General features: G+C 29.2%; 1 pseudogene; it reads left to right on the top strand.

The window, feature by feature from the left end:
- Nucleotides 1–10,748: 10,748 nt before the first annotated feature.
- On the top strand, nucleotides 10,749–11,516 carry LOC149249238 (glycerol-3-phosphate acyltransferase RAM2 pseudogene; annotated as a pseudogene).
- The last annotated feature ends 564 nt before the right edge of the window (nucleotides 11,517–12,080 follow it).

Here is a 12,080-nt window from a genome sequence, read left to right as displayed (position 1 = left end):
TAGGATTTATTTCCTTCAGAGATGAACTCAAATAGAGATCATGTCGCTTCAATAGTGATTAGAAGTTTATTTTAGGAATCAAATAAAGATACTTTATGTTAAATTGTTGAACTTATGTTGATTGCAAAGTTTGGGAAACATCTTTCTCCTAATTATCAGATTTCAGAACATTTTCAAAATTTGCAATCAATATAAGGATGCCCATACGAAACTTATAGAGCCATAAGTTCATAAATTAACAATTTTACAAAATTAACAATTTAAATAAAAACTTTTAGGGCACACACAAGGTTCATCACTCTTCTTCAGAAGGGTTTTGTATGAGAAAATCATTAGGCTATGGATCGGAATGGAGGCAAAAAGAGCTCATGTTTTTTAGAGCTAAGATTTAGACAAAAAAAAATTACAATTAGAAGAAGGACAAAAATTGGCTTTGGTTCGAATTGGCTTTGGATCTCGTTGAACCAAATTTAGATAGTTGACAAAAAGTGCAAAAAAAGAAAGACAAAAAAAAATATAAGCGCTAGTTGGCAGCCTTAATTTTCTATCCTCTTTTGATGTTTGCTTCTAGGCATATGCTTTGTGGTTCAAGTCATTTAAAGAACCATTTTTTTTCTGTTATTGTGCTCTATAGATTAAACACAATTTCTTTTATTTTATATGCATACATATTCTCTATTTACAAAACCTATTTTATATATATATATATATATATATAAAAGCCCTAATTCACCATCTTAATTTTCTATCTTATTATATATATATATATATATAAAAGCCCTAATTCACCATCTTAATTTTCTATCTTATTTTGATGTTTACTTCTAAGCATATGCTCTGTGAATTAAATCATTTAAAAAACCATTTTTTAACTTACTTTATAGATTAGACACGTTTTTTTTTTATATATATTATTTCTATTTACAAAATATAATTTTTATTCTTTTAATAAAAGAATAAAAATTAAACAATTTAAATGAAAATGTTAACATTTTTTACTCATAATAATTAAATCTATTTACAAAATGTAATTTTTATTTTCTATATATATTAAAACAATTTAAATAAAAACGTTAACATGTTTCACATAATAATTAAAATGAGTCTTCGTGTTGCAAAACTATCAAATTTGATGAAATGTATGTTTTTTTGGAAATTCCAACCTTGTTTCTTGTTTGACCAGATGTGTGAAAGTAACGCGCTTTCATGAAACTCTATGACTCGGAAATTTGATGATGCTTGTCTGTTCTTTGACCAAACTCTATGACTGGGGAATTTGATGATGCTTGTCTGTTCTTTGACCACATCTGCGAAAGGAACATGCTTTCATGGAATTCTAGGGAATTCTATGATTGTGGGATATGAAAAGAATGGAAGAACGGAGGAGGCCCAACAATTGTTGGACCAAATGCCTGAAAAAAATATGCAATCTTCAACTGTGATGACAGTGTGGATATTATGAAATTGAGAAAAATATGAGGTTAAAATATTAGTTAGGTTGAATGTTTTGGAAATAAACAATTTGGTAAGCAATACCTATGTTTTATCTGGTGTTTGGTAAGCAAACACCAGAGCAAAATGTGATCTCATCTAGGGTTGTCATTACATGATAGGTTGAGAATGAACCAGATGAGAGGCCATATCCATATCCATATCCAGTAGCTTTTTCTTTGTCTGGTATGAAACCTAATCAGTTCACTTGGGTAGTTGTTTCAAGTGAAGGAGATCTCTGAAACACCCCAAGTAGGTTCAAGATCACAAAATTGAAATAGAATTTGACACAAATGTCTTTTTAGGAAGTGCCATAGTTGACAGGTATTGTGAATGCAAAGCCTGGATGATACACTGCTCAGTGCTATCAGTGCTATCATTTGATAAAATTTATAAACCTAGCCTGGTTGGCATGGACTTTAGTTATATCAAAGTATTTTCATCATGGGAGGGAAGCACTACTGCTCTTTGGAAAATTGCAACAGGTAGGCTTGTCTGCAAATCAGATTACATGTCCTGGCATTCTACCTGCCTACATATTGGCATGTGGACCTGGGGATGAATGCTGTTGCATGAAAGTGGGATGATGTTGCAGAGGTGTGAAGAGAGAGGGATGTTGAAAGAGAGAGGTAAAGAGGAATCCTGGTTGCATTGTGATGATGTTAATGAGGAAAGGTGAGAAGAATGAGAAGAAAAACCTATATTTATATTGGAATGCTTTTTCCCTAAACAAATTATTCTTTTTCAGGGAATTAAATCTGAATGGATAAGATAACAACCATTTTGTTCAAATAGCTCCAGAGTTAGCTCAAACGGTCAAGTTGGGGCCTTCCCAGATGAGAGGTCACAGGATCAATTCCCAAAAGCTCTTGGGGTCAAATCTGTGATGGCCGAAAGTTGATCCCTGCCAATCAGCTTAGTCTAATGAATCATGGACGTAACGACCACCCAGTGATCAATCTGAACAATTAACTTAAACAAATCTTGGCCAAACTATGGAACACTACTGAAGCAAAAGAGACTTATATACTTCGCGCATACCATGGGTATCTTTCACCAGTAGAAACTTCCTCTTCATACAGTTACCCCAACAAAATGGGATTCATTGAATTGTCCATGGATTTCGGTTGGATTTTCTGGAAAACTCTGTTGCACATGGTGACTCATAGCATTCCCATGCCGTTACGGGTCAGACCACCCTCAGTGGATGGGTGGACAGGATCGGGTCAGTCAAAAGATTTGGGCGACGCCGCGTGGAGTTTTCCAGAAGTTTCAAACTCCATTATTTATGGTGGAGTATGAAGACCCATTGCCTTGATGTGTGTTGGTGAGTACAGGCAGGTCGTTTGACTTTTTGCGTGTACAAATATGAATGAAGGGTTCTAAGAGGGAAGAAGGTTAAAATGTATATATACATACAGCGAGAGTTTGTCAGAAATCTTGGGAAATCTTATAAGATAATGTGAAAATAGTAATGGAACATGTTTTGCATGTTCATTATCTGCCATGGGTCCAAATTACTAGATCAAATAAATTAGTAGATTATCTGTCTATCTACTTATATAAAAAGTCCCTGTCCCTTCAACCTTAGTTGCATTTATGGCTACCTACACACTTACTCAACCACCATATGACTCCCTTGTTTAATAGCAATATATTATTATCAGAAAAAGTCAATGTCTTCATTTTAATGTCTTGTTGCCCTCCTCGGAAATAAACATGTTTATCTCATCATTCTATGAAGTATTCAAAAGCAAACATTATATATATTCTTTTAAATGAATCAATAGTATATATTTTATAAATAAGTGAATTTGCAATTATTTAATTTAATAGTAATTGAAATAATTAATCTTTGTAATTTATTATTTAATTATTAAAAAAAGGTTTGTTTTAATATAATTGGTAGACATAGTAAAATTTTTGAATTGTACATTTTTATTTTAAATAAAACATTATATTGCATTAAGTGAACCAAAATTATATGTAGAATATTAGCAGAAAATTGTCAAAGCTATAAAACATGATTAGCTTATAAGAGGCTAGTTATCACACTTTTAAGTACATAGATATACATTTTAATTACAATAAAAATATTAACATGTTCTATAATTTAATATAAAAGTGAAAAAATTATAGTAAAAGATTAAAAATACAAATATATTTTAATTTAATCTTAAATAAGATAAAAGTAAATTAATTAAAATAATAATATTATTTAAAAAAAATTAAACCATCTTAAATTCGAATTTATCAAACGAGTAAAGGATAAAATTTGAAAATATGTAAAAAAATTATATAAAAGAATTAATACATGACATAAAATTAAGGGATAAAAAAATTTACACCTCAAAAAATTTAATCCCTCTCTCTCGGGGTGATAGGTGACATGGTAATAGAAGTTGGGGGACCTCACCACTCTGCTGCCTCCCACTGCATTTAAAAGGGGATGGCATGGTGAGCCCACCCCATTCATATACATGAGAGTTTATTCCTCGTTCACTATGATGTTAAGCCTCCCACATTTGTGAAGTGTATCTCTGCTCTCCAGAATTTATGATGTGCCTAGACTCCTTCACTGCTGTTGTTGGGATTTTTTTCTCGATTGTCTATTAATGTCGGGCATGTGCGTGGAGGGAAGTCTATAGATCCATGGCGTGATTCTTGGCCTTTTCCTGAGAAGGGGCCAATTTCCTCTGGTGATGTAGTGGCAATGATTGGGATTGTATGCAAGCCAATTTGACTTCTGACACTAGTAGGAATAGTTGATTGCTTGGGACGTTGGATTACAAACTAGAGTCAGAACCTAGATAATCAAAGACTTCATGCCTCGTGTCTCTGTGAATTCCATTAGAGCTAAATGGGGAAGCTATCGGTGATATCGCCTGACACTCAGTGTCTAATACCTTGTCAGCTTCAACTAAGTGGGCTAGCACTACTAGGTTATAGGTTTTTCTCTTGTTTCCTACTATCTATTGTCACTACTCTGAATTTGTGTGGTTAAAATCTAGAGATTTCCTTTTAATTTTCATGAGGGTACATTATGACCTGCACCTTACGGCTTATTGGCAAGTGAGCATTACTACTTGGAGGTGGTCTTTTATGCATGTGATTTATTGGTATTTTTATTTGTGTTGGCTCGAGCGGTCCTAAATTCCCTATAGCCTCTGGCATTTCATATGTCTCAGCCAACTTAGTCTCAATCCCCTTAGTCTAAGTTTGTTGGGGTTCAGTAATCTCATATTATTTCTTCCCTATTGGTGTACAATGCCCAAGCAATATCTGTAGCCATAGGGAGCTAGTGGTAGGGTACCACAAGGCCGAGCACATGCCCAAGACCAAGCCTAGGAAGTCACTGATATCTTCCACTCTACCACACCTCTTGATATTCGTGAAGAAATTTGTTAGCTTGAAATTCTCACCACTAATGATTGATAGCCATGTTTAGACTCTAACATCTTGGAGGAAGTCACCAATTGGGTTCCTAAACTCCATCACCTTCCATTGGTAGATGAAAACTCTTTTCAATAGAGCCTTGAAAGAGAAGCGTGAATATAGTAATGACACGATTTCTTCCTTGAACGAGATCATGCGAGTGTAGTGATATCATCACTCATGTTTGGCTAGGTTGGATGCTCATCTGACTCACCTAAAAAGCCATCTTCAATGTGAGCTTAAGCTCTCTTCTCCAGGCAATACAAGTGCACAGGGTCATACTCTAGTGAATTTATTTCACTCTGGACCACATGATATGTCTCTATGGAGTTATTTTGATTCTCTATGTAACTTAATCTCATATAGTGATTGTAGTTTTTTTTGCACTGGTTGCTTTATTTTGATATATTTTCTCTTAAATTACCAATCAAGAAATATTTTTTCTTGTGTTGAGACGAGTAATAATATGAATTGTGATGTTCAGAATGATGTATTTTGAAATTTTAAGGTAATACAAAATTAACTCACAAAAAAAGATAAATTTAAGTTTAAAATAAATTATATGGATTTAAAAAAGTAAAAAATAAAAACAAAATTGATAATGTTTCTAACTTTAAGAAAATTTATTTCTCACTTGTAGATATTTAAATTAATATTCAAAATACATGTGTTTTATAAAATATTTTTTAATTAAAATTAACATATACCTAAAACATTTAAAATTTTAATAGAGTAAAGATTTCTACAGTTATTCATTTTGTAGAGGTTATCTAAATGAAATTGTGTATAGGATTTTATTTCTATTCAATGTTTTCAAACTTATTTTAATATTTAATTTTTTTTTTTTTAAATTAAAATAATAAATAATCATGGCCACTTTAATTCAAAAATAATCAATAACTATATCCATTTTAATTAGCCGAAGACTTCCTATTTCAACTTAAGGTGGATGAGGATTTGTTGGCTTTTTATTTTTATTTTTTTAATTCACAACCTAGATTGATTCTCAAGGAAATATGCTCAGCATATGGTTTGTTTAAAATGCTGATCAACCATTGTAGTGTGTTAGATAGTTTGTTAGATTGCATTTTAATAAATTTAAAAAAATTGATACAAATATTTTTGTTGCAAAAGTTAATAATAATATTTTTATTGCAAAAGTTTTAGTTGTTATATATTTATCAATAGTAGATACAAATGAAGCTTTCAGCTATATCAACTACATTAATATTTTTAATATAATTGTACTAATTTAAATTGTAAACCATGTTGCTACATACTTCTATATTAATGTACTTATTTATCATACAAATTTGTTTGATTTATATTACACCACTGAATGCATATAAACTGGACTCACAATAAATTTGTTTGCTATTTTATAATTAATATATATGTATAGAGAGAGAGATAAATTAGTTAAATTTTAATATTTTTATTATTAATTAATTTTTTTATTAATAAATTTATAAAAAGTTAAATTTATTTATATTTTGATATTATATTTTTGGTTAATGTGTTTTTAAATTATCAAAAACATAGTCTAAGGAGGTGACCTTTTTGTTCGGAAAATAATGGAAATTTTGTCACTATTTTAACACAATTTGGTGGCCAATTTTTTTGGAAATCCGGGTTACAATTGTCAAGCTTTAGGATTTTGGGTGCTCCAGGGATTTTTGATAGTGTTGAATCCATTTCACTATCAAAAACATGATTCAAACACTCCCACCCCCATATTTAAAAAAAAAAAAAAAAAAAAAAGAAAGAAAAGAAAAGAAAAAGAAAAAAAAAAAAAAAAAAAAGAAAAGAAAAAAAAGAAAGAAAAAGAAAAAGAAAAGAAAAAAAAAAAAAAAAAAGAAGAAAAAAGAAAAAGAAAAGAAAAAAAAGAAAAAGAAAAGAAAAAAGAAAGAAAAGAAAGAAAAAAAGAAAAGAAAAAGGAAGTCAAATACAAGAAATAGTTGTCCAAGCAAAATTAGTTTATGATTTATGAAATAATAATTCAAAAGTATGGAAGTCGTTAAATTATTTATGAATTATATTTAATTGGATCACACCAATCAACCCTTAACATGGATAAAAAAAATGATGTTTTCCTAAACTACTAAGGATTTTGATCTTCTTACGACCTTATAAAATGAAACACATATTTTTTCCCACAATTACTATTATTACCAACATTCAAAAGTATTGAAGTCATTCAAATTATTTATGAATTACATTTAATTTGGATCACACCAACCAACCTTAACATAGATAGATTTTTTTGAGTTTTCAAGAGCTATTAAAGATTTTGATCTTCTTACCACCTTATAAAATGAAACACTTACTTTTTCCCCACAAATACAACTATTATCAATAATCATCCTGTCACTAGCACTAATTAAAAGGTAAGAGGATTCGATTCCAAATAATCCCAAATAACTTGTTTTAAAAATATTTAAAAACATTATTCAATATAATAATTATTATCTATCCAAAAATTATATTTTCAATTATAATAATATTTTGTTTATAAAATATTTCATAAATTATCACCCATTTAAACCACACCCTGAATTTATTTAAATTTTATTTTTAAATTTAAATTTAAATTTATTTTTATTTTTAAGTTTAATTTAAACTTTATTATTAATATTAATATAACCCAATAAATTATTATAAACTAAAAGTTTTTTATATATTCACTAGTTTAAATCACCATGAATACCTAAGTGCTTATTAAAAGACAAAATAATCCAGATGTCGCATCGAACAATTCATAAGTCACCTTAATTTACAATTAACCGATTTAATATCGCTATTCGAAAAATAAAATCCCGCCATTGTTATGCTTTTATTGAAAAAAATATCATTTATATAATAAATAAATAAATATATATATATATATATATATTTATTATTTTTATATTTTTTTTCCTTAAACCCATTATATATATATATATATATATATATTTTTTTTTCCTTAAACCCATACAAAACTGTATAGAATGATAATGAGAATTGTATAAATTGATAATGAATCTAAGAAAAATATTGTTATTCTAGAGAAAATAATAATTTTATATAATATAATGTATTTATTATATTATTTATTTTTTTAAATATAATCAAATATTTATATTCGAAATAATCATTAAAAAAAATTAGTGTAATCTATTGTAATTTAAATAAATAATAAAAAGATGGGTGTAATCTAAATAAATAATAATAAAAAATCAGTGTAATTTAAATATTTTATATATTTTATTTTTTAAAATATATTTTTGGTAAATTTTATTCAAAATAAAGTTAAAAATGGTTAGAATGGTAAATTTAACTTGAACTATTAAATCTGCATAATTGAAATGTTTCAAATTTTTTATAAGTTTTAAATTCATTTATATTAAAAATACATTTCAAATAATAAAAAATAACCATTTTATTAAAAATTAGATTGTTGAATTTTAATATAAAAAACAAAACTTATAAAAATTAGATTGTTCAATTTTAATATAAAAAACAAAACTTAAAAAAGTTTATCATTCTTGTATTGAGTTATTAATTTTAATTATATTATCAATTATAAGTATAGATGGTATTTTTCCATATTAAATTATATTATCTATTATAATTATAGATAGTATTTCTGCTTATTAAAAAATTAACTATTTTGTCTTAAAAGAAAACATAAATATTAATTTATTTCAATTAAATATTTATAAACTACAAATATCAACCTATTTACTTAAAGAAGCTCAATATTTTATTAAATTTATAAAAAACAAATATTCTAAAAGCTACAAATATCAACCTATTTACTTAAAGAACGTCATATATTTTATTAAATTTATAAAAAACAAATATTCTAAATACTTTACCATATAATATTGAAATTTGGAAACTCCTTATACTTGTTTTTCTTTAAGAATGTCAATATTTTATTAAATTTATAAAAAAACAAATATTCTAAAAGCTACAAATATCAACCTATTTACTTAAAGAACGTCATATATTTTATTAAATTTATAAAAAACAAATATTCTAAAAGTTACAAATATCAACCTATTTACTTAAAGAATGTCATATATTTTATTAAATTTATAAAAAACAAATATTCTAAATACTTTAGAAAATAATATTGAAATTTGCAAACTCCTCATACTTGTTTTTCTTTTTATATGATGAAATATATTTTACTCTATTTACACAGTATCAAAAGTAAGTCAGATCAGTTTCCTAAATCTTAAGTCAAAAGTAATTCAGATCAGTTTACTAAAAATTGATAACATGGAAAGTTCTAAATATATTAAAATTTTATTAAATTTTTTATTATTTAAAATAATTTTAAACTAGTTAAAATTTAAATTATGATATATTAATATTTATTTTAAAAATTCTCATGTTTTACTTCATTTATATAATTAATATGTTACATAATTAAGCTATATTTATTTATATGTTTAAGTTATATTCATTAATATATACTTTCTCATAAAATGTTATTGAGAGTTTATGATCATTTTCTAATCACTTTCTCTCTAGGTATAATATTATATATTTCATATGAAGAATATATATATACTTGAAAATTGTAACATTCATCATGTTACTTGCCTGAATTGAATTTGGATAATTTGGAAACGAAAAACTTAAATTTGGTGGTGGTGGTGGTTAACGTCCACTGAGACCAAATTGATCTATCGGTCCTATAATTTTCTTAGTTCTTAATTGTTTGGCTTCTCGTCTTTCTTGGCGAGATTGGTATTGTAGCTTTCTTTTTTTTCTCTTCCTTTATCTTGCATTTCCTTCATCTCTTCCGTTTCTTGGGACATTGCTGTCTTAACTTTGCGATCTATTGTGTTTATCCTTTTAAAAATTGTTAACATCCATCATGTAAATTGAATTTAAATAATCTAGAAAGAAAAAACTTAATTTTTTTAATCACTCAGTATAATGTTATATATTTCATATAAAATATATATATATAACTGTTAACATCCATCATGTTACTTCAGCTTGGGTAAAGAAGATTCCATTCTTTCCTCTCACCAACCAACGGAAATAACCCCAATTGACCATCTTTATATACCATATATTATTATACTTTAGCTCATTAAAGAAATACAAATTGCAAAAAACACCCCAATTGACCTATCAAACTTCTATATGGGATAAAAACACCCCTCAACAAAAGTATTCATGATTGCTTTACAGTAATGTGCATGCCCTGCTTACTTTACAGTAATGCACATATAGTGATAACTGAAAACTAGCAAAAAACAGAAAAAGAACAAAAAAACTAAAGGGGATCGATGCATCCTATTATGTGGCAAAAGTAGCGGAAGAGTGGATGGTCGCTTTACGCTGAGTGATGATGTGTTAGATATGTGTTGAGCTGCACCCCTGAGACTATAATTTGAGTGTGAGGATGGTTAAGCTTTGAACCGATAATCACGCAAGTAAGGACGTAGTTAGGTGGGGTAGATGCCGAAGCATGAATGAGTGGTTAACCAGTGGCGAGCATTCTTGGACGACACGTGAAATAGCAAAGGGAGGAGACAGACAGAAATCACAACAGTCGCGTCGTTGTTCGATCGAACGTACCCAATATGGTTATATATGCAAATGGTACTACTTGAAATCGATACGAATTATGAGAATTTCAGATAATTTAGTGAAGTGACTGCTTGAACCCTGTGAGAGATTGTGATTTTTTGTCTGAATTGCAGAAGAAGGTCAAGAATCGTTTGAAAATTGGGTGCAGGAGTTTTCAGTTTGAATTTTGAAGTATTGTGCTGAAAATTCGGTTCATTAATGTTAGATTAAGGCTGGTGGGCATTATCATGGAGTTTGTGAGATTACTTGAATACTTTTGCCAGCTTTTGCCAATTACTTCCCGCCTCAGGGCTCGAAGAGTTGGGGGAGCCCAACGTGGAAAGTTGCAGATTTCCACGAACTTTACTTCTGTGGCGAAATGCAGCATTTCAGAGAGCCGAGAGAATCAGAACTTGGTTTGCAATCTTGATGGGACTCTGTTGAGATCCCGTTCCCCATTTCCATACTTTATGTTGATGGCATTTGAAGCAGGCAGCCCTGTTAGAGCCTTGGTGTTGCTTCTGGTGTGGCCTCTTGTGTGGTTTCTTTTTAATTTTGTGTCAGAGGCAGCGGGGATCCGGGTGATGATATTTGTGACCTTTGTTGGGGTCAGGCTTGCAGAGGCCAAAACTGTGAGCAGGGCTGTTCTGCCCAAGTTTTATCTGGAAGACATGCATCCTCAGAGTTACAGAGTTTTTATGTCATGTGGGAAGAGATGTGTTGTGAGTTCTAGTCCCAGGATCATGGTGGAGCCCTTCCTGATGGAGTATCTGAATGTGGATTGTGTTCTGGGGACTGAGCTGCAGGTTGTTGGAGGTGGTTATTGTAGTGGGTTGGTGGGCAAGCCTGGTGTTCTGGTTGGAGTGAAGAGGCAGAAGGCTGTTAAGGATTGTTTTGGTGAAAGGCAGCCTGATATTGGAGTGGGTGATGTTCTTGCTGATTATCCTTTCATGTCATTGTGCAAGGTAATATTTTCAAAAGTTCTGGTACTGTATGTCACTTGGCAATGGGTTTGATTTGTGCAACTTGATTGTTTTTTAATGTTGGGATGGGTGATGTTCTTGCTGATTATCCTTTCATGTCCTTGTGCAAGGTAAAATTTTCAGAAGTTCTTGTACTGTATATCACTTGGGAATGGGTTTGACTTGTGAACCTTGATTGTATTTTCTTATATTTTCAGAACTCTATATCACTTGCAATGTGATTTTGTTTTTCCTTTGGATGGATTTGTCATTTTTTTAAAGTTTTTTTAGTAATTTATTTTTGTCATGGTATAAACATTTTGATTGTTAGGAATGGAACAGTGAAATAGATTATATCAGCATAGATCCATCTTAAATAAAGATCTAACATGAGCTTAGAGGGATCCAATCCAATTTTTTTACTTGTAATTTTTTTACGAGTCTACATTATTTAAATGTTTAGTATAGTTATTTTTTTTTTATGTTTTTATTTTTATTTTTAGATTTTTAAATTTTTTTATTTTGGCAAACACGATCAAAATTTCAATTTTGATGAAAGATAAATATCTTTACACATCACAGATTTTATTCGGAGTAGAATAAGTCTCTCGGCTCAAT

This window comes from Pinus tabuliformis, chromosome 7 (genome assembly GCF_031772625.1).
Source record: "Pinus tabuliformis cultivar Carrire ecotype Pingquan chromosome 7, CPIR1, whole genome shotgun sequence".
In the NCBI taxonomy this organism is placed as follows: Eukaryota; Viridiplantae; Streptophyta; class Pinopsida; order Pinales; family Pinaceae; genus Pinus; species Pinus tabuliformis.
This window is presented reverse-complemented; position numbering and strand designations above follow the sequence as displayed.